Below are 27,875 nucleotides of genomic sequence, written 5' to 3' on the forward strand. Positions count from 1 at the left end.
TAAATAAATATATTAAGCCTAAAAATGAAGTTTTTAGCCTAGTTCTTGCCAAGTATAGCCCCATCTGCATTATGGAATTCTAACTATAAAAGAAAAATGCTGCCTCTTGTTAAAATGGTATTAGCACCTGCCAAGATTATAGCCATTTGGGTCTGCTTGGATCATGGTTTCTCTTTTGGCGTGAACAAGCAAGGCAATCCAGGGACATGCAACGATGAGGGAAACACACTTATATCTATATGGATCAGACTAGGATGGCCAATTGGTATATCCAGCATCCAAAGCAATGTCTTCACTGACCCTACCAGAATTTAACTGAGATATGATTAGAAGTTCCACTCTTAGAGCAAAATATGTTTCACACTGTATAAGATTCTCAATTTTGGCCCCCAGATATTGTTGGATTACAACTCCCATCATCCCCAGCCACAATTGTCTTCCTATTGATGGGAAATGTAGTCCAATAACATCTGGAGATCCAAGGTTGGAAACCCCCTGGTATAAGAGAGATTCCACACTTCATAGTTGCAGCTCTTGTTGTGTGTGTGTGTGTGTGTGTGTGTGTGTGTGTGTGTGTGTATATATATATATTCAGAACTATAGCCTTTTTCTTGTTGAATATGTCTGTGAGGAGGTCTGTTTGGCACAATATGTTTCCAGACACTGGGCTACCATCAGGAGAATAGTGTGAAATAAGGAACTTCCCATCCCAAGAATGGGGATAAACAGAGTTGGCTCAAATGTTAACCATTAAAACCCTTTCCCTTGTGTTAGTGCTCCATGTACAAACAGGAAAAATGAGTTACACAGAGAGCCTCACACCCTTCAGCTGCTGATTGTCAGCAATACTGCACGTATTTAGATGGATATGTAAGGTTAAAGTATTTGGATGGACATGTAAGGGCAACCTTTTAGAGGCTGCCCTTTAAATGCAGAACACTATGGGGGGAAGAACCTTCCGGCAGCACTTACATGGGGAAGGTAGTAACATTTGAACCTGCCCTGAATATGAAGAGGAAAAGGAAGGACGGGAGCAGGCATTTGATCTGGGTGACAAAACACAAGAGAACCTGAACAGATGCATTAAGAAGGGATAGCTTTCATATAATAACACTACAATTCAGGGTCAGTATGTCTTCTTCCTAGGAAGCAGATTGATTTATTGGCCATAAAAACTATTTATGCCTTGTAAAAATTCACCACCTAATTTTATTTACATTACTTCTCTACCTAAGGCAATCAGATTATTTTCCAGGAAGGCACCAGAAGAACAACCGTTAATTAGATACAAAGGTTGAAGATGTTGCAGTGTTACCTTAGGGTAAGCAGCAAGACTTATATATGCAGAAGTGATTCAATTACACCACCACACTGGCCAATCCCTACACTCATCCGCACCAGGTGGCCTGTCATTAGATCAGTCACTTCACCTCTTTCTTCTCTTACCCTCCCCCAAACTTACAGGGCCCGATCTCAGAGCTGCTACAGGAAGTTAACGGAGATCTTCCTATATTCCTCTTGATGGCTACAGGCTACCTCCAGACTCAGAGGCAGGATGCCTCCGAATACCAGTTGCAGGGGAGTAAGAGCAAGAGAGAGAGGGCATGCCTTCATCTCTTGCCTGTGGGCTTCCCAGAGGCATCTGATAGGCCACTTCAGGAAACAGGATGCTGGGCTAGGCAGGCCTCAAGCCTGATCCAGCAGGGCTGCTCTTACGTAGGTCTGGGTGACTACAGTGCTGGATTCTTCTGCAAAAGAACTGAACCACAAAGAAAGGGACCTCCTGCTCCACCATTTGCACTTTAATTTGCATGCCTTTAACTAGCAGCCTTGTGAAAATGATTGACTGCCACTGCAGAAAGAGAAATGGGGCTAGCAGCAGACCATCTCCGTGAATGCCTGATCTACTAACAGCATGGATAAAAATTCCTTTTGCAACTCTTGAGAAGGAGCATCATGAGAAGACTGTTGCTATCCCCAATATACTTTTAAGAGGAATCCAGGTTAAGTTAAACCAGGGCTCAACAATTCCTAGGCACCAGCCAGCCATGGCATCTGAAAATTTAAGCATGGTGCCTGAGCCAGGTGATGGATGCAACCAGGGAAGTAGTAAGCCAGCAAGGTGGGGATGGGTCACTCCCTCCTCCTGGTTGCATCAGCCCATTGCTTGCCTGAGCCAAACAAACATGATCAGGAGGAAGAAGGAGCAACCCGTCCCCGTCTTGCTTGTTCACCCCTCTTCTTAGTCCCAATTATCTGGCTCAGGGAGGTGATGGACTGGTCCATCACCAGTCCATCAGGATGATCAGGAGGCAGCAAGCAAGGTGAGGTCCACCCCCACCCCCACGGAGTAGAGAGTACTGCTGTGGGTGAATGGAAAGCCTTGCTGCAGGCTTTCCATAGTGAGTCCGTCCCCTCAGTGGAGCGGGGAGTATTACCGCCAGCAGGTGGTGAGTCTGTGCCCCATCTACACACACACGAAGCAGAGGACAGCTTGACCCCTAAATTTGGGGGCAAACTTCTAGAACCAAATAAGTCTGTTGAAGTCTGAGTTAACCACTCAACCACAAACATTTTAACAGCAAAAAAGTGGGAAGCCTATTCTTAAGAGATAGCAGGCTGCACATTGACGATGGCAGTTTGGAATGCCAAAACCAGTAACCAATATGGCATCTGGTTTAATATCCAGACATGTTAATTTTCTGTATTTAGACGCAATGGGAAACTGCAATTTGTAATAAACCACAAATGGAAGTGTCTAGTTTCCTCCCTTCACACACAAGGAAGAGCAGGAGAGAGGGGGCGGACAAGCCAAAGGTTTGTCATGTCTGAGCTGGGCCTTTGTGCAGAATATCCATGCCACAGGAAAAAGAGGCACATGACCAAATACAATTTTTGCCATGGAGCTCTCACTTCCTAATTACCCAACCAAATTCCTCATGCTGCTTCACTTTCTTGTTACAATTTTATCCGTTGTAGCTCACTCCTCTCAATTAGAAAACATTGTTCCCTCTAAAGCGTGTGCACATGCTCACTCATTTTTTGATGTCTGCTCAGTTTAATTTTAGATCCCACTCAGATTGAATCAGGAAGGTCCAACTATGAATGCATGAAAATGGCTGAAAATGCCATAGACATAGCTGCACTGCAGATAGAATGGGCAGTGATTCCCCTAGGAACAGAAAAATTAGAGGTCTTGTAAGCAATCTGAATTCAGGTTTTTATCCATCTGGACAAGGTAGCTTTGGACACCTTATTCTCCAGAGACAACTGATGAAATGAAACAAACAGAGAGAGTGTCTAATGGCCTTAGTTCATCAAATGTAAACACAGAGAGCACGACATACATCCAAAGTATGCCAGATTTTTTCCTTAGGATGGGCCGGAGACAGACAAAAGGAAGGGAGGACTATATCCTGAGAACAGTGGAAGTCAGAGTTGATTTTTGGCAGAAAGGTAGGATCTGTCTTCAGCACAACAGCATCTGGCTGGAAGATACAAAGCTCCTTCTGGACTGAGAGCCCCCAGTTCAGAGACTCTTTGGGCAGATATGATTGCTGTGAGAAAGAGGACTTTATAAGAGAGGAGCTTCAAGGAGCTGTCTGCCAAGGGCTCAAGGGGAGGTTGAGTGAGTGTGTTAAGCACCTTGTTCAAGCTCCATGATGGGAATCTAGGGACCGGAGGAGCCAAACTGGAGGCACCCTTGAGGAACCATCATAAATGGGGGTGCAAATGGGAGGAACCCTTAGCTGAAAATCTGAGAATGGAAGAAAGGGTGGGTGTCTGGCATTTAAGCACATTGGAATGTAACCCCATATCTAATCAGTGTTCCCTGTAACAAGGGTTTCCAGATGTTGTTGACTACATCTCCCAGAATTCCCAGCTGCAATGGCCTTGGCCGAGGATTCCGGGAATTGTAGTCAACAACATCTGGGAATCCCTGTTACAAACAACATTGTATCTAACCCCGACTGTAAGAAGACCAGAACCTCAAAAACGCCTGCAAATCGTAGATGAACTGCCTTCCTGCGAGCCCAGCAAGAAAAGGCCGCCCAGGTCGCCTGGTAAGTACGGTTAGTTGGAGATCACCTGGATGCAAGAATAGTATTCAGTACTGCCTTGTACCCCTTCTTGGCTAAGACAGAGCGTTCAATTTCCAGGCGCAGAGTCGGAGCCAGTGAGGATCTGGATGGAGGAGCTGCCCTTGTGACAGTAGATCTGGCCACAGAGGGAGCTGCCATGGCTGATCAACCAAGAGGTTCTGAAGATCCAGAAACCAAGGTCTTTGAGGCCAATGGGATGCAATCAGAATGGCCTCTGCCCATTCTCTGAGAAGCTTTCGGAGTACCTTGGTAATAATTGCCCAGAGGAAAAACACAGAGAAGGCCTGGGGGCCACCGGGGCATCTGTCGCCTCTGCCTGCAGGGGAAGAACTTGGTAAAGAATCTGGGAAGGGGGTGATTCTGGGGAGATGCAAAACGGTCCACATCGGAGGGTGAGTGGGTGCATGAAGCGCCTCGCAATCTGTTGAAACACCGCTGGGTGTAGTGACCATTTGGCCGGATCTATGCTTTGGCAACTGAGCCAGTCGGCTTGCAAAGTGGCCGTGCCCTGCAGATGTTCCACCATGATGTACTCAAGATGAAGTTCCACCCAACAACAACAAATATTTATATACCGCTTTTCAACAAAAGTTTCCAAAGCGGTTTACAAAGAAAAACAATCAATCAATCAATCAATAAGACTAGCTGATCTGGCACAGACCATCTGCACCCTTAGTTCTCCCTGTCATTTCCCCCCCTCCCATCAGCCCCAGTCCCTTCTCCTTCCCCCCTCCCATCAGCCCCAGTCCCTTCTCCTTCCCCCCTCCCTTCAGACCCAGTCTGTTCTCTGTCCTTCCCCCCCACCTCCAGCCCCAGTCCATTCTGCACTTGGCTTTTCTTTGCCTTCCTGCCCACCAGTGGCACTTTTCCTTCCCGCTGGCCAGCCGCTGCTGCCATTATCTCCTCATCTCGGTTGTTGTTCCCCAGGCAGCTGATCGCAAACTCTCGAGAGAGCTGCCACACATAGGATTAGCGACTGGTACTTTTAGGAGAATTATAGAGAGAGATTATATGGAGAGATTATAATTATAAATAAGAACGTATAAATAATTAAGATTTATTTTAAGATGAAACAGCTTGTCCAACTCCGTCATCAGAGGATGTGATCTGGTGCCACCCTGCCAACTGATGTGTGATTTGGCTGTCACATTGTCGGTGTGCACCAGAATGTGAGCCTTCCGAACTAGAGGAAGGAACTGAATTAGGGCCAGTTGAACCACACGAAGCTCGAGCCAATTTATGGTGTGTTGCCTCCCTGGTTGACCGAATGCCCTGGGCATATTGGCCAAGCCCTGTGCTCCCCAACCCGACAGGCTCGCATCAGTAGTGACGATTATCTGTTCCAGAGGAGTCAGAAGGAGCCCTAGATCCAGGGCTGGCAATAGCCACCAATGGAAGGACAGTTGCACAGCTGGGGCGAGAGGGATCTCCTTGTGTGCACAAGCCATGATGTCCTCTTGGGAAGCAGGAGCCACTGAAGGGGGCGAGAGTACCAGTGAACCCATGGTGTGAACTCCAGACAAGCGATCATGAAGCCTAGTAGTTAAGCCAACAGCATCAGGTCTGCAGACTTGCCCTGAATGAGCAGGCGAATCAACAATGAGATCTTCTCCTTCTGATCTTATGGTAGGGAAACCAGCCTGCACACTGTATTGAAGCATGCCCCAAGACACTGTAACTGTTGAGAAGACAAGAGATGACTTTTCTGATAGTTTATCAGGAACCCGTGATCCCTGAGAGTCCCCAGAGTAGTTGGACCTGCTGGAGGGAAGAAGCTTGAACCAGAAGATCATCCAAAAACGAGTGTATCTGGACACCCAGTGTTCTTAGGTCCACTATTGGTGCAATCATGATTCTTGTGAACACACTCAATGTGGAGGAGAGGCTGACAGGAAGGGCATTATACTGGTAATGGGATCCACTGTAACAAAAATGAAGGTACCTGCAGTGAAGGGGAAGGATGGGAATGTGTAAGTATGACAGGTCTATCGACACCAGGAAGTCCCCTTGGGCTATTGCCTCCTTGATCGAATGGGGAGACTCCACTCAAAACTTTCTTTTCTTGATGAAGTGGTTGAGGCGCCTTAGGTTGAGGACCGCCCTCCAAGGACCATCCTTTTTGGGGACTAAAAATAAGAGAGAGTAAACACCGAGCCATAACTCTGTCAATGGTATGGGTTCGATTGCTCTGATCAGAAGGTGGTGATGAATGGCCTCTTTCATTCAAAGATGTTTGATCAGATTCCTGTGTAAGGAAATCGGGATAGTGTGATCGTGAGGTGGAGAAAGAAAGTCCAGACAATAACCATTGGCTATGGTAGCAATAACCCAACGGTCTTGTGTAGTGGTTTCCCACAGAGGTTAGAAGTGGAGAAGCCTGCCCCCTACTGGTGGGCAGTCATTGTTTATGCTGGGGTTGGGAGGTCACTGAGGAGAACTGGCGGTTCCTGTGCCTTCTGGAAGTTCCACCTCCTCGTTGTTGCCACTGATTACACCAGGTGGGTTTATAGGAGGCAGAACAGTTATCTCTGCGCTGAATCTGGAAGGGGGATCTGGAAAAGTTCTGAAAGGAGTAAAAAGGCTGGTAGGTAGGGCGGAAGGGCCTACAAAAATCTCTCCAAGGCCTTTTTCTTATATTTAGTTTTCACTAAGATAGGATTAAGGGCAGTGTTCCCTCTAACAGGGATTCCCAGGTGTTGTTGACTACAACTCCCAGAATCCCCAGTCAAAGGCCACTGAAGCTAGGGATGCTGGGAGTTGTAATGAACAACATCTGGGAATCCCTGTTAGAGGGAACAGTGATTAAGGGCTTCTCCGAAAAGCTGGGAACTGGAAAAAAAGGAAGCAGCTAGGTTGAATCTTGATTTAGAATCCACATGCCAATGTTTCAACCACAGATATCTGTGGACAGCCACCCCAGCAGCCACAGATCATGATGTGTACTGAATACAATCCAGGCTATAATCAGCCATAAGGGCTGCCACCTTAGTCAACTTGTTGAGGCCTTGACTGAGTTTAGTATTCTCAGGAGGAATGCACTGAGCTAACTCTTTGGTCCAAAGAACCGAGGCCCAGGCAAAAATAAAATTTGTGGTGACTGCTTTGATGACAGTGGCTGCCATTGTGTGACTCTTATGAAGTAACAAATCAGATTTACGTTCTTCTGGTGTTCTCAGTTCTTCCTCTCCCTCCTTATCCACCACCACCCTGTTGGAAACGCACCACCCCCCCAACATATTAGACCCAGAGGTACCAACTCAGAAGTATATGGAATTCAGGCCTGTGTCTGATTTCATTTTATATTAAGAAATGAATTAATGCCTGGACTCAGGGTGAATTGACACCCCAGATCTCAACTGGTCTGTGAGGGAAGAGGCAATCCAGCATTGTATTGTGAAATGGGTACTCAAGGAAGCACAAAAGCCAGGCCAGAACAATCCAAATGCTAAAATGTGACTCACTATCAGATAATGTCTGTGGAAGAGGCCAGAGGCTGATCTCCCCTTTCCTGTTGCAAGAAGTCTATGTTAATCCTTGTCAATGATTGACTCAATTGCTCCCTATAGAAATTCAACATAGGTAGATGCATACAAAGAAAACGCCTATAGACTTTAATTCTTACTCTACTGACACTTTAACACCTTTTTGGGATGAGGCTAGCAAATCTGGGACAAGAGAAGATGCCCATTTGCAGCTCAGAGATGCAGATTTGCTTTGGGCAATGCCCCCCACCTTCTAAGCGCACAGTTTACAGAAGTTGAGATTCAGATCTCTCTGGACTGGCCAATATCCTGAATAATTAAAAGACATTATCCAGAAGGTAACGCATTGTCACCCCTTTTGGAGACCCAGGAAAAGATGAGGAGATTTGAATAGACTCTATGAGAGATCAAAGGAAAATACAACTATAAAGAACAGGCTTACTGGACAGAGAGTCAGCAATCTTGTGCCTACATACAAGATCTGCTCACGAGCAATGCCAGAGTTTGCTGCTAAGCCGCGGGGCAACAAGCAGGAACTCTGTCCATGGACAGGAATTATCTGTGACTTCCACTGCGCAGTGAAAAGTCAAGACTTCCCCAGCCATGGTGCTCTGAGCAAACTGCATACTTGATCCAAAAGCTCCTGTCTCCAGCCAGAAGCCTCGCTCCTTCAGCTGAAAGATCCACCGTTCTCAAGCCTCTGATCCTGGTAATATGCTGCCTCTACAAGCCTTGGATCCCTCCATCCTTTCCCCTTCTTCTCCTTTCCCCTCGTCCCTCTACTAATTCCTGATCTCCCCAAACCATGCCAGCCCTCAGCCTTCCTTACCTCCCCCCCCCCCGCCTTTTTCCTTCTATATCTGAATTGTATTAGGCTCTAGGAAGATTTAATACACACACATGTGTTAGTTAGGAACACTGGGTGAATATTGGTGCTGGCTAGGGTTGAAATACTGTTAGTAATACTGATAGAATGTTCTGCTTTCTGCTCAGTTAGACTGATGTTGTTATTCTTTTATACTCAATAAAGCCCACTGAATAATTTAGGATTGGTTTGATCTCCTTTCTTCCTTGCATCCAGATCCTACATGGTCACTACATAAAAGAACTTGGTCACTTGGTGACACTATGGGACAGGCTTAATTTTGTATGCTAGCTAATGAGCATATTTAGCATATAAATCAGGCCTGGACCACAACAACCCGAGACACCAGTTGGGCTACTGGAGGGTCTACTGAAGGGGCTGCTATAAGAGAAGAAACATCCTGAGGCAGAATATATAGCTTCCTAGCAGAACTGTTTGGTTTGGTGGATGAAGTAGCGGACCACTAAGCCAACATAACTTCCTTAAGCAATTTGGGGAAAGACACTACCGACGTTTGGCCTGAGGAGCAGAGGAAAATGTTTTGGTCCAGGGAAGACAATTCCAAAGGAATATCTGCAGGTGCCACACCATTAATTGCATGACCGGCTTTGGCCAGGAACTCAAAATACGAAGAGAACAAGCGTGTGGAGGCTGCTAAGGTGGAAGGAGCAGCCTCAGCTGAAAGTTCTCCCTCCTATCAGAGGACACATTATTATCACTCAAAGTTGCCCCCTTGTTTGGTCCAGGTATATCAGACAGAGTCCTCAGAATGATGGATAGGAACAATTGGCACGGTATTAGTCGAGACTGCTGGAAGATGTTTGGCTGGCAAGGAATTGGCCGGAGCTGTAATAATCTGGTTGGCATTAGGAGGGATTGGAATGGAGGCAGGGACAGGGGAGGGGGTCTTAGAAGGCAGGGAAACAGCCCTGCAAGGACGCTTGGGCTCCCTGGGTGGACTGCGCTCCAATGAGGAGGAATGGCCCTCCTTGCAGGGCTGGAAGCAGGGGAAGATGACCAGTCTGGACATTTCTGTTTGTTTTAAAATGATCTCTTGACCCCAAAGTGCTCATAATATTTTTCTTTTTGTTTAAAGTAGTGTCTGCATTGATGGACAGTAACTGTTTAGCAATTTCACACACAGGTTTTTCCCAGCCCTATCTGGAGATGCTGGGGGTCAAACCTGGGACATTCTGCATGGAAAGCAGATGCCTACTACTGAGCTACAGTCCTTCCCCTGGAAAGGGATCTTGTTGGGCAAGGGCACCCTACTCAAGATCTCTGTAGGTAGACTTGGGCCTGTGGGCTGTAAACTCCTCTGCTGGAGTACGGTTTGTGAGTGCCTGCAGAGGAGGTGGAGAGTGGCCGCACTGGCACCTGACAGAGCTATCAGGCTGATCTTGTGTTGGTAGGAGCGGTGAGACTGGCTCTTGCTCAGGAGGGAGTGGCTGCTCGGTTGGTGGAGCTCATGGCAAGGGCTCCGTAACTAGAATTGGCTGCCCCAAAGGTGGGGTAGACGGAACAATCATTGCAAGTACCGCAACAGTTGCCTTGGGCATCACAGAAACAGGCGCCATAATGGGGCCACTGGTGGGAGGCGGGAGCTCAATAACCTCCGATGCAGGCGGCAAATGGCGAGGAGAGCGCTCCACGCAAACTGCCTGAATTAAGAGGTGTTCACTGAGCCAGGGAGTCACTGAGGGCTTGTGGAGCTTGTGAGGCTTGGCACCACCCTTCTTGGTCTTTTCTGCATGGTACGTCTTTTTAGTGGCTTTTTGGTGTGCTTTTTTGTCTTTATCCGAGCACAGAGCAGAGACGGCTGGAGGGTTAAGAGTGGAGCACTCCTGGCACGGAGAGGGGAACGAGCTCACTGTAACCCCAGTTGCACGTGTGAAGAAGAGCCTCCCCAAGTATCAGAGCACAAACCCTCAGAGAGCGAGCCCTCCAGTAAAGCTCCTGCGTGGGAGCGGTTCATAGTGCCAATAAGTGGCTGTAAACTCTCCTCCACATAAAACAGAAAGCAAACACCAAACAAACCTTACAAATGCCAATGAGCCAAATTGAGAAAGGAAAAAATGGTTTAGATTCAATTTAAAAAATGGCTTAGATTCAGTTTATTTTAAAAAAAACAAAAAACACCTGCAAACAGTTGACTTTCTTCCCCTTCTGGCATATCACTAAGGGGGTGAGGAGAGGAGAGGAAAAAGCTAGCCACAGAAAAAAAGAGTCAAGGAGCTAGGAGCTCCTTGGTAGCCCTGTGTTAGGAAGCAAAACAGGACTGGAACTGGGGATTTGCTGGCTTCCAAGCAGGAAGCTAGCTATGCCTACAGTTCAAAAGGTCAGGTCCTGACTATTGGAGCATGCTCAGTACACAACCCAGTGTTAAGGATGGCCTCCTCAACTATTATCCCTAAAACAGCATAAATCCTCCACCCGTAAAGCAAAAACAGACTACCCAACCCACACGACTGCTTCTTGTCAGCCAGCTGCAAAAATTCAGACTGGCTGTTCTTTCATCGGCTGTTCAAACTGCCAAACTGTTTCCTTCAGCCCCCATCCAAGCAAGTGGAATGTGTTCAAGGTCAATGAGCAAGCACCTTCAGCTAGCAACCAATGCAAAAGCCTTCAGAGAAAGTTAGTGTTACATGTCCACACAGAATGCTTCCAACAATACATCTCAGAAATTAATAAAGTGTTAATCCACTAGCCATTCACAGGCAATTTAAGAACTCAGCAGTAACACAAACTAAATAATTGAAAATTACTGCATAAGCAACAGTTAAATATTTGATACATTAAAACCTCATAAAACCTCATACACTATTTCTTTAACCAAAAAATAGTGATCTCCCATATGGAATATACCTGAAAGGAACACCTGTTCCAAGCTTTTGGTATCTACCCTGGTAAATCACTGTCCTTATTTTGCCTTTGAGGGACACCTTTTGAAAACGTTAGGTAGTGAATGAGTCTCTCTTTCATCCTCACCCCTTAATTGTCTAGCCAAATAATAAATGCTGCCAAATATGTTTTTGAGTTGCTGCTGTTCTACAGTATGTACAACCAGATCCATTGTGAGAGTAAACATTCCAAAGTTTTGGAAACAAATAAGTGATTAGCCCTGATGAGAGATCACATTAGCTTTGATTAGCCCGCTCTCCCCGCTAACCCTCCCCAGGCTCTTCTCACCAATCGTGAGAAGGGCCTCAATGTGTCCTGGCTCCGGAAGCTCCGCACTGGCTGGGGCCGCAGTGGCCCGTCTGGGCACGTGATCCATGCACCCAGCAACTCTTCTGGATCGTCTGTAGGGAAGTTACGTTGCCACAGCCTTCTCCGCTGCCCACTCTCAAGCCCGCTCACGGCCCAAACCCTGCCACCCGTCCTCAAGCCGACTCTGTGTGTGGAGGGGTGATCAATCCATTTCAGAACTGCAGTGTGGTAAAAGTGAGTTTAACTCTTTGCCCCCATTGCAGTTCCAAACTGAATCCCCCCCCCCCATGGTTGCCCATGGGGAGATTACCAGTGGCATCAATGGACTTTGCTCCTGGAGCAAACAGCAGCCATGAAGGAGGGGCCTAATCCAAACCCCACTGTAGTGGGGCAAAGGGTAAAAGCCCCCTTCCCACCATGCTGTGGTCCTGATGTGGGTTGTTTGCTCTCCATGATATGGTTGCTTATTGTCTAATAGTAACTAAGCTACAAGACGCTGGGAAGAAGCGACAGCCTGAATGTGAATTTCCAGAAGAAATCTGGTTGGCAACTGTGGGAAACAGGGTGGATGGACCTTTTGTCTCGCCTAGACTAGTCTAGATTGAACTGGACAGACCTTTAGTCTGATCCAGTAAGTGAGATGGAAAGAGACTGAAAACAATGAGTCACCTGGAGCAACTTTGCACATTTGCAAGTTTGAACAAAGTGTGGATAAAATGCTTATTTCCCTTTTGTACACTCAAAATGTAGAAAATAGAAATAGTGTTTGCCATGTACCCAGACTCTCATTAGTTTGTCATCAAGGCTGCATACAGCTGAGTCCTTTAGTTTAGGCAATGGCAATCACTAACCACACTAAACAAAGATAAAGCTGTCACGGGCAAAAACTGGAATGCTTTTCTCATCTTGCCAGCTGCTTCCGTTGCTCACTTGAAAATTAATAAGGCTCATATCAGAATTAAGAAGCTGCCATCTGCCCTCCTTTAAAAAAAATCGCATATAATTGATAAATTCCACAAATGCACATTGTTCATTTGCTCCACTTTCTAGGGTGTTTTAATGATCTTTATCTTCCATTTTAGTTTATCAAGTTGAAATATCTATCAGACAGTTTTATCTGATCACTTTAACTTACCTCTCCCACACACAAAAATCACACACTTGACTTGCCTTTTGAACATCTAGCTGCTTTTACATTTCTATATAACAAAGCTAAAACCGACCACTAGAGATATAACTAAAAAGGTACCCTTTCCATTCATAACTATTGTTTCTGCCATTGAGAATGGGGGAGGGGAGTAGAGGAAAATCCCTCATTAATTTTCCCCATTACCATCAACATTAGCAAGGTTTCATCAGCATGTGGCTGGAAATGGCCACAATGGGATTTGGCACGTCTTGTCTGTCTGCAAGGGCAGCTGCCAATGGGCTGCAGAAAACAGCTGTGGTACTAGTAGAGGCAAACGTTCAATTTGCCTTGCTTCAGATATAATATTACAGTGTATTTTGCAATTCTCTCCCTCCCTCCCATATGCAGTAAGAACTTTCTAGGGAGAATCATGTCACAAACATGCTTGCTAACAATGGAATCCTATATATGTTTACTCAGAATTAAGTCACATAAGACTACTGTGGGACTTAATCCCAAGTAAGTCTGCAGAGGATTTCAGCCTACATTTCATTAGGATCTCAATGCTCAGAGCACCATCACACTGCACTGTGCTGTACATCTTTCTTGGCCTCCTTGAAAACAGGTACAGCATTTAAAGAAGGTATTTGAATCTGAAATGTAGAATTGTGCCCTGAACATGTGCACCAATTTTCATTCCACTCTTCCAAACTTCAAGGAACACAACACATCACAGTATATCCCACATTTTCTCTTTCGCTCCTTCTTGGGTATGTGGGTTAAGCACATGATAGAACTTTACATGGAGAACTTAGCATACATACAGTATGTACAAGTTTCATTCTGGTACCTTAGTACTCAAGGGAAAATTGCTAGAAACAAATGGAATGCAAACAGGCAAATGCAAAAGTTAAACCAAGGGCCTCACTTTTTTCAACTAGTAAGTCTATTAATAATAATTATTATTATTTCTTGTTTACACAGTCAGACAGGTGTTATTGACTGGTTTGTTTTATCCAGACATCGAGTCCTTCCCAAGGACCTGGGATGCCAGAATTTTATTGTCAATTGTTATAGATATCGTCGCAGAATATAGGCTGTTCCCAGTAAAGCTGCTTTTTGTAATTGGCTGATGGTGATTTCTGTGGCCCCTATGGTGTTGAGGTGCTCTTCAAGGTCTTTTGGAACTGTACCCAGGGCACCAATGACCACTGGGATTATTTTGGTCTTTTTCTGCCACAGCCTTTCAATTTCAATTTGTAGATCTTTGTATTTTGTGATTTTTTTTTTATTTCTTTTTCTTCTATTCTGCTATCCTCTGGTATTGCTATGTCGATTATTTTAACTTGTTTTTCTTCATTATTAATTATTATTGTTATTGTTGTTATTATTTTAAACCTACACTTAAAGTAAGAGTTAAGGAGTCTGCAAATTCACTAATGCCCTCAAAAGCATGGAAAATGTAACTTAAGGTACTCTCCTAAAGCAAAATTTGGATGTGCTACTCTTAGAACTGGTTGATGGGAGAAGAAAAATATAGCTCACTTTCATTCATTCATTCATTCTTCAAATTTGTAGACTGCCCCAAACTTCTGTTTCTGGGCAGTTTGCAACAACATAAAACAGATTAAAAATGAAAACTTTCGAACAATTTAAAACCATAGTCCAGTTAAAAAGCTTGGGGGGAAAAAACAAGTCTTTAGATACGTTTTTAAAGTTGTCAGAGATGGGGAGGCTCTTATTTCAGCAGGGAGTGCATTCCAGATTCTCAGGGTAGCAACAGAGAAGTCCCTGCGTAGCCACCCAATGAGCTGGAGGCAACTGCAGACTAACCTCTCCAGATGATCTCAATGGGCAGCGGGGCTCATGGCAAAAAAAAAAAAAGTTCTCTTAAATACCCAGGGCCTAAACTCTTTAGGGCTTCATAAATTATAACCAGCACCTTGTATTCTGCCCGGAAACTTATTGGTAGCCAGTGCAGCTCTTTTAGTATAGGAGTAATATGGTCTCTCCAAGATGATCCAGAGACCAACCTGGCTGCTGCATTCTGTGCCAGTTGCAGTTTCCGGACTACGTACAAAGGCAGCCCCACATAGAGTACATTGCAGTAGTCGAATCTGGAGATTACCAGCATATGTACCACTGATCTGAGGTTGTTTATTTCAAGAAACTGACGCAGCTGGCGTATCAGCCGAAGCTGATAGAAAGCACTTCTTCACCACCCCCTCAACCTGGGACACCAGGGAGAGGTTTGGATCCAGAAGCACCCCCAGATTTCTCCTTCTGGGGAAGTGTGACATCATCCAAACCCAGCTGATGAAAATGGTCTCCCGAGCTCTGACAATAAGTACCTCCGTCTTATCTGGATTCAGTATCAGTTTGTTATTCCTCATCCGGCCCATCACTGTCTCCAGGCAGACATTTAGGGAGGTTATGCCTTCTCCTGATGTTTTTGGCACAGAGAAATAGATTTGCGTGTAATCAGCATACTGATTACACCCCACACCAGATCAGAAGCTTTTCAGATGTTTTTCAGAACCATCTTTGTAAAGCCAACTGCATATGATGCAGACCTGAATGTAATGGCCAACTACATATACCATGTGACAGTGGTGTGTTACTGTAACACAGATACAATGTTACTGTAAGGAATAAAAAATGTTTCCCTGAATGTATTGTCTTCATCTACTATCTACCAAAACATCATTGAAATTGAAAGATGTTTCCTTTATATGTCAGGTACATTTCCCCAAATAGCATTTTTCATTATTTGAAATGAAACATACATATTCCCCCATCATTACTTAAACAAAAGATGAGAGTCTGAAAGCACTCTAAAATCATGGCAGATTTTTTTTTTTTTTTAACCATCAGGACACACTTCAGAAAAAAATTAAACTGATGGTGTGAGGGCGGGGCAGGGATGTGTATTTGAAAGCATCTGACTTGGCTGAGGCCCAATATTCCCTGTAAGAGAATGAATGTTCCCAGATGTTGTTGACTACAGATCCCAGAATCCCTAGCTGCAATGGGCTTTGGCTGAGAATGGTGGGAGTTGTAGTCAACAACATCTGAGATTTTCTTTTAGAGGAAACTCTGGTTAGGCCCTTTAAAATTATGCCAGAAATTCTGAGTCAGTACATGCAATGGAACAGGTGGAGACAACGAAGAGTAAGACGACAACGACTACGACGAAGACTTCCCTATCACAAGCCAAAGATACTTGGGGGTCCCAAAAGGCTTAAATGCTCTCAAGTTCCTTTGACAGACTTGTGATAATTTAATTTACAAAAAATTCTCACTGCACAAATTAGACATTTTATGCCTTGGGTAACATCATAATGAGCTCTTGTTCTGGAAAGTGCACATCACAAACATGTCAAATATTTATAGTACGGATGCCAAAATATTACATCTGATGTATTTCGAAGTCTAGAGTTGATGTGGTTTCGAGCTTATAGTGCAACCATTACTTTTCATACATTTCTGGAAACAGGATTGGTAGCGTTTTGAAGCCTAAGATGTGTTTTAAAACTTATTTTAATAAATCTGTGGACACAGAATTTAATGCATTTGGGGAGTATAATTGTACCTTCTCAAACACTTATGCCAAGATTACATGAAAAGACACTCTGGCATTTCATTCATGGCCCACTCAAGAAATCCTAAAACCAAAAATACATGAAATGTCACACCTGCACTTTAATATTAGCATAAACATAAATAAACTCCTGGGCTGCAACATTATAAGGTGGTTACTAAGCTTTGTTCCCCACTGCCAGCCCACAACACTCAATTGATAGGCTATGCCTAGATAAGCAGCAGGGAATACTTCAGAAATGACATTCAGCGTTAGCCTTCTATAGCTGCCCATAACAACTGCACAACAACACACTGAGGCTCTACACACGATCTGTGGGAGGGTTCTGCGGGGAGAGCGGACTTAGCCGCTCGCTGCCGCTCACACGACTACCGGCTCCATCACGGAGCCGATAGGGGCTGCAGGGATCGGGCGCCGCTCGGCCCCCGGAAGTCACAGGATGCCCCGCGTGGGTGCACAGGGCATCCTGGGGAGACCCCCGGGACCGGGAGGTTTGTTTGAGCCTCCCAGCAAGGGTCTCCTCGTGTGTTGCCATGGAGCGGCAGCGCACGATCAGGAAACCCACGTTAAGGGGAGGTCTACCTTGACGGGCTAGCCGCCAGAGAACCACCGGGCTCACCTGCGAGCCCGGTCATTCTCACGATGGGAGAAAACCAGGCTGGGTGCCTTTAGCCCAGTTTCCCCTCATCGTGAGAACAGCCTCATCGAGATCAGCTATTCATACACGCGTACAAGAGCGGGCTCAGGGAGCCCAGTCCGGGTTTGCATGTGTGTGTGGTCTGCCGGGATCAGGCTGATCACCTCTAAACGTTAAGAGGTGTAAACCTCACAAACATTTTGCTTAACAAGTAGGGTTATAAAATTTAACTAAATCATTTTTTTAAGGGAGCAAGCACTCCCTTAACTCTGTTTGCTTGTTTTTAAATCATCTAGCAGCTACAGCTACGGCTGCCAGACTGAGGCGAGTGGGGGGATCCCCATGATGCACCGTGCACTCACATGGTATTTCCGGGGGCTGGGGCAACACATCCCAGCCCCCGAGCCTCCCTGTGGCCTGGGCGCACAGGGAATCATCTGGGGGCGCACCCAACATATGAGGAGCAGTCATCTGTGGGGAAGGTAAGTCTAACCTGCATTCCCTGCAGCCCGTTCTGGAGTCCTTCTCACGGGTCATGAGAAGAGGCTCAGTGTTCGACCCAAGTTTGGGAGCTGTGTGTGCTCCCAATTTTCAGTTGTGTGTAAGCAAGGTAAGAAGAAAACCTGGGTAGAAGTGATTGTGTGGAAGCAAGGTAGGAGGAAAAGCTACCCAGCTTTTCCTCCTACCTTGCTTCCACACAACCGAAAAGTGAGAGCACACACAGCTCCCAAACCTGGGTAGAACACAGTGTTGGAATGTGTGAATGACCTCATTACATTGTTGTTCTGACCATAAATGAGTGAAATCAAACATGGACCTTGGGAACATAGGAAGCTGCTGTATACAGAGTCAGACCATTGGTCCATCTAGCTCAGTACTGTCGACGTAGATTGGCAGCGGCTTCTCCAAGGTTGCAGGCAGGAATCTCTCTCAGCCCTATCTTGGAGAAGCCAGGGAGGGAACTTGAAACCTTCTGTTCTTCCCAGAACGGCTCCACCCTAGGAGGGGAATATTTGACAGTGCTCACATGTGGACTCCCATTCAAATGCAACCAGGGTGGACCCTGCTTAGCTACGGGGACAAGTCATTCTTGCTACCACAAGACCAGCTCTCTTCTCCAGACCTTAGTTGTAGGATTTTCTGAGGGTAAACTACATGTTACCTGGCAGTCACATGTAATATATCCTAAGGGCCCTTTCTCCATTACAAATTATTCTTGGAAGGGAACACGTTAAAAGAGCAAAGGAAGAATGCTTAAACCTCCCCCTGCGAACCACTGAAACACCCCCACTCTCAGCTACTTTCTACTCCTGCAGGATAAGGTAAGCATGGGTCTGGAACACTGTCAAGGGTAAAAGCAGCTGGGAGTTTGGGGAGTTTTTCAGGATGAAAGTTTCTGGCAAGAAAAAGGCTAAACAACTTTTCCTAAGGCCACTTTGCAATAGAGAAGGGGCTATTAAGCTAAAATTACATGTATCTACAGCATGTGTTCTTTGGGCCTGGAAAACAGGAAAATAGGAAGCTGCCATATACTGAATCAGACCATAAGTCCATCTCACTCAGTATTGTCTACACAGCCTGGCAGTGGCTTCTCCAAGGCTGCAGGCAGGAATCTCTCTCAGCCCTATCTTGGAGATGCCAGGGAAGGATGCTAACTTGGAACCTTCTGCTCTCCCCAGAACGGCTCCATCCCCTGAGGGGAATATCTTACAGTGCTCACACATCAGGTCTGCCATTTAGATGCAACCAAGGTGGACCCTGCTTAGTTAAGGGGACAGGTCATGCTTGCTACCACAGGACCAACTCTCCTGAGAACCCGCAGACCTTTTACATTAGGCCTGGGACTAGACAGGGCCATTTGTGGTTGACACTAGAATAATGAAACTGAAGGGTACAGGGAAGGATTTCCCAGACTCTGTCCCATTCCCTCCACCAATAGTATATCTGGTGTGTGTGTGTGTGTGTGTGTGTGTGTGTGTGTGTGTGTGTGTGTGAGAGAGAGAGAGAGAGAGAGAGAGAGAGAGAGAGAGAGAGAGAGAGAGAGAGAGATCATGCATTCCTCTAGTGGGTAGAAGGGATTAGTCAATCCCTCTGCTGTTTCCCCAAACAGTGCATTATTGCAAGCCCCCATTTGTTATTGGCCAAGCCAAATTAGATCTCTGGTTTAACCCACCCATTTGGCACACTGTTCCCTCTAAGGTGCACGGGTACCTTCCCCCAAGATCCCGCACAGCAGCTTCGCCGCCACCACCCAACCCCTTTCCCCAGCCAGGAAGCACTGCCCCATTTCTCCCTCTCCCCGGCCAGGTCGCCACCACTGCATGCCGCCGCCTCCCTCCCTGGCCAGGCCTTCTCTTCCAGTTCCGGGGGGGGGGGAGGGAGGCAGGTGGCAGCAGTAGGGGGACAGAGGGAGTAGGACAGGAGGTGGCGACAGCAGGAAGAGGTCCGGGAGGCAGTGGCGGCAGGAAGCGTTGCCTCCACAGCAGAGACAGCTTCCTGGGGAATAAAATCGGGCATCCACAGAAGTCTTCTGTGTGTTTGCTTTTTTTCTTTTCTCCCCCTCACAAGCCCTTGTCCTGGTACTGACATCATGATATCCACATTGCTCCAACTCTCTGTATATCCATCTCCATTTTCCAAGCAAATTATTGACTGCATTTTGTCCCTATGCTTCATTAAAGTCTTGCTCATGTCAGTAGCTGGCATGGGCATTCTTAGGGATACAGCTTCCTCCCTGGAACCTCTAAATGCTAAAGCACTGAGTAAGGAATGACTGCATCTTGGGCATTTCCAGACTGCAATAAATTACACGAACTTACTGCTTGCTGGGATACCCAAGAATAAAACTGAGCTACAACTTAAAGGGGGGGGGGGATGGAAGTGAGAGTTACTGCATTATAGCACAATCAGAAGGAATATATACATCTGTATTTGAATGAAATGGCAAAAGGGGGAGGAAGACGGGAGGCAGCAGTGGAGGCTCCCTCAGTGCAGAATTGGGGGGGGCAGCTAAAAGGTTTTGCACAGCACGCTATGTGCAGCGCATTCTTTCAGTGTATGTATCTGTTTGTGTTAGTGTGCTGTGTGCACAATGACTTGATAGCTTCACCCACAAGAGAACTCTTTCCACTCACTGATAGTGGAAATTAGAGGGAACACTGATTTGGCATTCTATGAAGCTATTCTCACGAGCAGCAGGAGCCACACAGCTCCCAGCAGCGACTCAGTGGCAAGCCCGCTAACAGAGCCCGCCACTTAAACCAGGTTTTGGGTTAAATGATTGTTTATCACCATGCTGCGGCTCTGCACGGCAACAACTCATGAGTAGCCTTCCAGTGTCAGGATGCTCCCCAAAAGGGTCAAGCCCGCTCTCCCTGCAAACCCCCGTTCGGGTCTTTATTAGTAACACAACATTAATGTCATTGAACATGGGAGATATTTGAATGAAACTGGAGAAACACATTCTTAACACCATTCTATATTAGTTCCATTGCCAGCTTAATGCCCCACCCCAATTGTAAAGGAAGGATGGAATGATTCCAATATATTGGACGATGCCCATTTGAAGATGTCAGAATGAAATCTGATGTTGACAATCAGGGTACAAATCTCTATTTCAGGTTAAGAGCTCTATATTATGGAACCAGAAAAGATCCTGTCAGGTTCTACCTGGTCTGAGGCAACCTGCTGCACTGCAATGGGCTTTTGAGCCTCCAGGCCCTGAGCAACAGGAAGGGTATAAATAGCTTCCTATCTGAAGCAAGTCTTTTCTCAGTTTCAGTCTCTTGGATGCTGGTCCGTTCTCTCTGGCTTGATTACTTGGCTTCTCTGACCTTTGGCTCCATTCCTGACCTCCAGCTGGCCACCGACCTGATTCCAGCTTCTGGTTCTTCAGTCTGGCTTGACCCTGGACTTCATTCCTGACCTCTGACTCACCGCTTAACCCGTGGCTTCTGCTCTGTTTGACCACCTTGACTCCGCCCCTGACCTATGGCTCACTGCATAATTCTGGTCAACCCACTGGGCTTTGATTCTGACTCTCACTGTATGTCCTGCCATTGATTGCCTGCTGGACCTTCCTGGTCCTGACCTGGTATGCTGTGCTACTTCAAGGAAGCTGCCCATAGCCCTGACAGATATAAAATACTTTGTAATGTGATTTCAGAATAGAAGTTGGCATATACATGTATGATTCTCACATTCTTGACCTCCACTCCCACTTTCAGAGTTGGGGAAAGCAGCAAGATACAAAAGAGATTGTAGTGTGATATCAGAAGTAAGACCTCACAAATATCTTGCTTTACAAGTAGGGTTATAAAATTTAACTAAATCATTTCCCCCCCTCTTCTTCATTATTTCTCAGCTATGGAAACACCTCATTAAACCAGAAATGCATCACTAATCCTTCTCAGCTCAGAATGGTGATGAGCGTACAACCCCTATGCACCCAACAAGGATTCCATTTTACTCCACATCCAAAGATGATACACAGTGAAATAGTGGTGGCCTATCCAGGTGGGGTAGGGAGAGAGGAAAGTGAACCGCAGGTGCAGCTCTTTCCCACTCTGCCCCAGCTGCCTCATTCTCCCTCGCCTAGAGTTATAAATTGTATAGCCCTAAATTAACTGTTAATCCTAGGTGTATGGGCTGGCCAGTTGCCCAGTTCCCCATCTCAGCTAATGGCCAGCCAGCATGCCTGGGGTTAATGCCTGAGTTGGAATGAGCCACATCTGCAGCTCACTGTTCCATTCTGATAACATGTCCCCATTTTCCCATTCACCTGTTCAGCACCCCTCACCCCACCTGAACAGACTGCCACTGCAATGAAACAGATACTTCACATGTCACTTTTTTAGAATGTACAAAACTGTCTTTAGACATCTTTCAAGAAAATAACAAAGGGTTAAAGTGGCTTTGGTTGACCAAATACTGCATTTTGCCACCAGAAGTCATTCAACAGAACAAGCATGTGTTGGAAATGCCGGTGCTATTATTCCTCCTCCTTCCTTTTCGACTCTGAAAGCTGTATTACTTCTCAACAAATGAAATGCTAAGAGTTTCTTTGGCCCAACACTCCAAACACAAGGACCACACCTAACTGGAGAAAACAGAGCAGTTGCCTGTGTGCCAAATGCAGAGGGGTGTAGCACAGAGAGACTAGAAGTCTCAGCAGAACATTACATCAGTCATCCATTTGCCAGGAGTGATCAAACTGAGACACCACCACCCCCATCCACTGCTCAACCACAAAAGTATTTAGGAAAGTGCACATATCTCTGCATGCCTATTTAGCAATTTTTGCTAACAAAGCATTCTTTACCGTGTAATTCGGTGGAAGTCTTATTTTCACTGGATTTCCAATTCAGACAGTCTTGCTGTTACTGTATGTTTGGGCCATATGTGGAGGTAAGATGCTGCCGGACACTAATCTTATTAACCCATTTGACAGAAAATACCATGAAAATTAATCCCATTGAACCACTTGAATCACAGCAGTGTAATGAGAGGACAGAGTACGAATGAGTTACAAGTATTTTCAGCCCTCAAAGATCATGCATGCATGGTCATTCAAATGATTTTCTTTTACCTGCCAAAGACCATGACAAAAACAGCATCAAAACATGTTTGCATAAAAGTTACAAACTTGATCTATCTATAATTTGGAATAGCTGCTTGTGTCTTATATCTTTATACAAACTACAATACAATATGTGATGTGGCAAATCCTCAATGACACCAGCCCCACAAATACATCAGTGACTTGCACAGCATGTGTGATTCATACACACATGCATGCCTGACTTTCTAAGCATAAAGTTGGCCATTCAGCACATCTTAACGTCCACATAACATATCCAATCCACAGTTGTGGCACAGCATTTGGTATTTCCATATTCCAAATTACAGTCCAAAAGTCTTGCCTGTGACACCATGCTAAGCTTAACAAGCACTGCCAAGACCCAGCACAGCTACACAAGCAGAGCCCTGCCCTCCTACACATCACTCAGCAAATGCTCAGGTTCAGCTCTGGCAGAATCTAGACCAAGCAAAACTTGTAAACAATGAGCCCTTTCTCACAATCAGTGAAATGGGCATGAGGGTGGGTGGTGGAAAAGACTGCTCAAACTTACCTTCCCCACAAATGATCCATCTGCCCTTTTTGGGTCTGTTCCCTGTGCAGCCAACCCTCTGCTGGCCCAGGCAGCGAGGAAGGAAGGTGAGGGGCCATGATGCGTCTTCCCAGCCCCCAGAAACCCCATAATGCACCGTGTGAGTGCACAGTGAATTGTGGATATCCCAGCAGCAGCAGGCGGGTGGGCACCCATCACTGCTACAGCACTGGCTAAAAGAAGCCAGCACTGCAGACGATCAGGAAAACAGGGCTAAGGGAGCACTCAACCTCATTTAGGAGGCTGGCTCCCCGGGTTTGCCACCAAAGCACCACCGGGATCGGCTGCAATCCCAGCGATTCACACGCACAGGCAAGAGTGGGCTTGGCTGCCTTAGTCAGCTCTTGGCTGCATGTGTAAACCTCAATATGTTAAATGTTGAGCTATGGTCTCATCTGGCCTGCAGGAAACAACATTTCCATTGAAATTCAGGTCTCTGTGGACCAAAGGAAGACCATTTTGCTATGAGAGGCCTAGCACTAGGTCAACGATAGGCGATAGCCTTCCCTCCACCTTCGTTGACCTTGTGCTGACTTTGGAGACATTCAGAAGCTGTTTCCCAAGGTGTCTCCAAAGCTCAGTGCAAAATCAGAGACTCTGCCCTTCTCTAGCTTCAGAGAAGGATGGGGGCTCTAGCCAGATTAAAAATGTTTGTCACTGACTAGTACCTTTGAGTCTCCTGCCAGTCCTTTGGTGATTTTACCTATCTTGTTAATAACTGTGAAGAACTCAACAAGGACTGTAGCACATCCTTCTAAATTTGGGTTTAAAACTTCTGCAGGTAACATGTATTCTCTGGGTATCTGATCGAAAAATCCTACAGTTAATTTCCAGATTTCACTTACAAGAGCTAAGCTGAGCAGTCTCCAGTTCAGGAACCTTGAGTGAAAAGGATGTCTATCCTATCTAATCTAATACTATTAGAAATATTAATATGGCTACTAAAAATGTAAAGAAACAAACCACTCCATTTCAGATGCTGATGCCCAAAGGACACAGCATTTGCTGCCCATGTATATTGTCACATGTATATTGCCAGATTCACATTTCTGGAAATCATCACAATTAAAACACTGTTGGATTATGAGGGGCAGAAACTGGAATAAAGGACATGAGGTTTTAGAATATTAGTCATTTGTTATCAATAAAAGTATAGCATAATGAGTTATGATTTTTCTGTCATTTTTAACAAGCTACACGGAGAACAAAATGAAGAACACTAGGGAAAGAAAAATGACTTTTCTTTGCAGCAGCAAAACAAAGCCAAATGAATTAAAAAAAAAAAGTACAAAACTCCACAAAGAACAGCTCAAGCATAATGATTATCACATTTGGTTGAGTTGTCCAAAAAGGGGTTTTTTCTAGAAAAAGTATTATGGGACATGTATGCCCATTAAGTTATCTAGTTGTTTTGTTGATATATCTTTAAATGACATTTTATAGAAGGGAGAGCTGTAAGCATGTGAAGATTGAGGTGGCATCCAAATGTAAAACAGATGCTTTACTGATTGAGGAATGGCTACGTGGGAATACTTTACTGATGATAAAACTTACATGCTAATAAGAGGAAACAGAAATTGTGCCTTTTTATGGAAAACTGGAACCAATGATTGAACTTTTGAAATAGAAAGTAGAATAGAATTTCACTCTGATATGCTCTTTCTTAGTCTAAGGTGATATTTTGTCATATCTTCCTACGTAACCTTTTCATTGTTAGCAATGCTTCTCAGAGTTATATGTAGTTGGCTGTTGCTGTTTTCATGGAATACTTAAAAATAAAACAATTTCTCAAATACATTATCATAAACCCTATTCACATATTAAGTTGAATGAATCTTTACTTTGATCACCGATCAAAAGCACAACAAGGCAAATTTTAATCAATACTAACATACCAATCAACAAACACTTCAAACAAAATAACATTTGCAGCAGATCAAAACCCAGTCCCATTTCATTCTATATCTATTCTGGTACAACACACATCTTCTGTCAGACTTTACTCGCTATTAAGCAGAACTTGGTGACATTTAGAGATATCATTCAAAACCACTAAAAGTTAGATTACATAAAGGTTATCTGACCATCCTGTAAAGTCTTTTTTAAATGGCAGAAAATAATGATCGTGAATTTTCTTTGTAAAAATTACAATATAACCATACATGAGCCGTTGTTTCAATACTACCCGATTTGCATGGGCATTAACATTCATCATACAAGATCTGCTTGAATCTCCCTTCAAGGGCATCAGTGCGTAATGCATCGAGACAAGCTAATAAGAATGTGTTGTGATATTTTGGGACAGTAATCATACCAAAAGCCACCTAATGGCCCAGCTTGAAAAGGGGAAATGCTTGACTAACAAGCAGAAGGTTGCTGGTTTGAATCCCCGCTGCTACTATATCGGGCAGCAGCAATATAGAAAGATGCTGAAAGACATCATCTCATTCTGCATGGGAGGAGGAAATGGTAAACCCCTCCTGTATTCTACCAAAAGAAAACCACAGGCCTCTGTGGGCTCTAGGAGTTGAAATTGACTTGATGGCACACTTTACCTTTAATCATACCAAGATACGTGGCCAGCTTGTTAACATAGGAAGCTGTCATATACTGAGTCAGACCATTGGCCTATCTAGCTCAGTATTGTCTACATAGACTGGCAGCGGCTTCTCCAAGGTTGCAGGCAGGAATCTCTCTCAGCCCTATCTTGGAGAAGCCAGAGGTGGAACTTGAAACTTTCTGCTCTTCCCAGAGCGGCTCCATCCCTTGAGAGGGATATCTTACAGTGCTCACATGTGGTCTCCCATTCATATGCAACCAGGGTAGACCCTGCTTAGCTAGGGAGACAAGTCATGTTTGCTACCACTAGACCAGCTCTCCTATCTATCATGCTAACTGACAGAAGCCAGGTTTCCTAAAACAACTGATGTATGTACGTGGCTCTATCTATTTGGCGTTCCATATCACACACATGGGGCCTGATCATTAATCTGGCTTTTGCATACCCCACTGATGCAATAAAATCTGGCAAAAAAACCATAGAAATATAACCTCCTTCTTACTAAGCGTCTCAAGGAAGAGAGAAATTTATCTGATAACACCAAGAGGGCTAAGCCAGTGGCCTGGAAGTCCAATTTCATCCATAGTTCAAAAATACGAAGCCACTGACCCATTTCTACTTTTATAATACCTGCTTCCAGACAGAGTCTTGCATTTGTAACACAGCGTGGGAGAATAGCGAGGAATATAGTGCATGTATGTACAGATCAGCACACAAGTTCAACATACATACAATAGTACGCTTCATATCTGTACTCAGTATCTGAGGGCCTGAACCCAGGTTCACGTCTAAAATGAAGCCATGAACAGCCATTCACACAAAAACATGTACATGTGCATGTGCAGTCACCTGTATGCATGTGAATGAACATTTGTTCTATATTTCTTTCTTTAATTTACTATGAATGGTATGCTTTCAGGACCCAGGTAAACACAATGGACATAACCCAGCAAACAATCATTTGCAATTCTACACACAAGCACTTGGAAGTAAGTCCAGCGGGATTTACTTCTATGCAAGTACCTGTGTAGGATTGGACATGTCCCACCAAAATCAGTATGATTTTAAGTATGCTTAAAGCCCGTGTATTTGGTGCAAAAATCCACTCCAGTTGACATAATTGGTGTCTTGATGCATACGCCGGGGGAGGGGGGGTGTCCTCTCTCACTCAGTTCTCTTTTGACCACTATAAAAGTAAAGTGTGCCATCAAGCTGATTTCAACTCCTGGCGCCCAGAGTGTGCTATGGTTTTCTTTTGGTAGAATACAGGAGGGGTTTGCCATTGCCTAGGATACCATTGTATGAGATGATGCCTTTCAGCATCTTCCTATATCGCTGCTGCCCGATATAGTAGCAGCGGGGATTCAAAACGGCAACTTTTGCTTGTTAGTCAAGCATTTCCCCGCTTCGCCACTTAAGGCGAGCTTTGACCACTATAACAGCTTACAACTTGAAGAATTCTTCTACCGGTTTTTTAAAAAATATTTTATTTTTTAAGCATACTTTAGACCTGGCTTGCTCCCATTTTTGGTCACCTCCCCTCACGATAAGGGAGATTTAGCCCTGTGGTTTCCGAATGAGGCATTCCACTTAGCAAAGCAGCAAATTAATGCCTCTTGGTATACAGCTTAGTTTTCCACAACTTGGTTGTTGGCTTTTGGGGGGGGGGGTTGGACTCTGTGACTTACTGCATCATTCCCTTCTAGTTCTGTGAAATGTACAGATTTGATTAATCTACACTGCTCAGAAGTGGGTGTTCCAAGACCTTTTCAAGGAATGTTGTTTATTGCCCAGAATTGGTACTAGTGGAACATGCATTTTGTGGATGTTTTCTGGCTTCTTCCATCAGTCCCATCTTGTCCAATAAAATATACAAACTTAAAATATACAATCTGTTTGGATTGCTTGGATGTTGGTGTACTGGGCCCTTTTAGGAATAACATTTGTTTCCTGGAATGGGTCCTAGGACACTGATTTTGTGGGCAATTTGTGGCTTACTCCATCACTCCCATCTAGTCTTATATAATTCATGAATTTGGTTAGTTTGGACTGTTTGGAAGTTGGAGTTCTGGGCTCTCTGATCAAAACACCATTATCACTTGGAACTGGTACCAGAAT

At 45.0% G+C, this 27,875-nt stretch overlaps 1 protein-coding gene across 6 annotated transcripts in view; it reads right to left on the reverse strand.

Annotated features, from left to right (window-relative positions):
- AFAP1 (actin filament associated protein 1) overlaps nt 1-27,875 on the reverse strand; it is a 91,622-nt gene that overhangs the window by 61,096 nt on the left and 2,651 nt on the right. The window lies entirely within an intron of this gene.

This window comes from Hemicordylus capensis, chromosome 4 (genome assembly GCF_027244095.1).
Source record: "Hemicordylus capensis ecotype Gifberg chromosome 4, rHemCap1.1.pri, whole genome shotgun sequence".
In the NCBI taxonomy this organism is placed as follows: Eukaryota; Metazoa; Chordata; class Lepidosauria; order Squamata; family Cordylidae; genus Hemicordylus; species Hemicordylus capensis.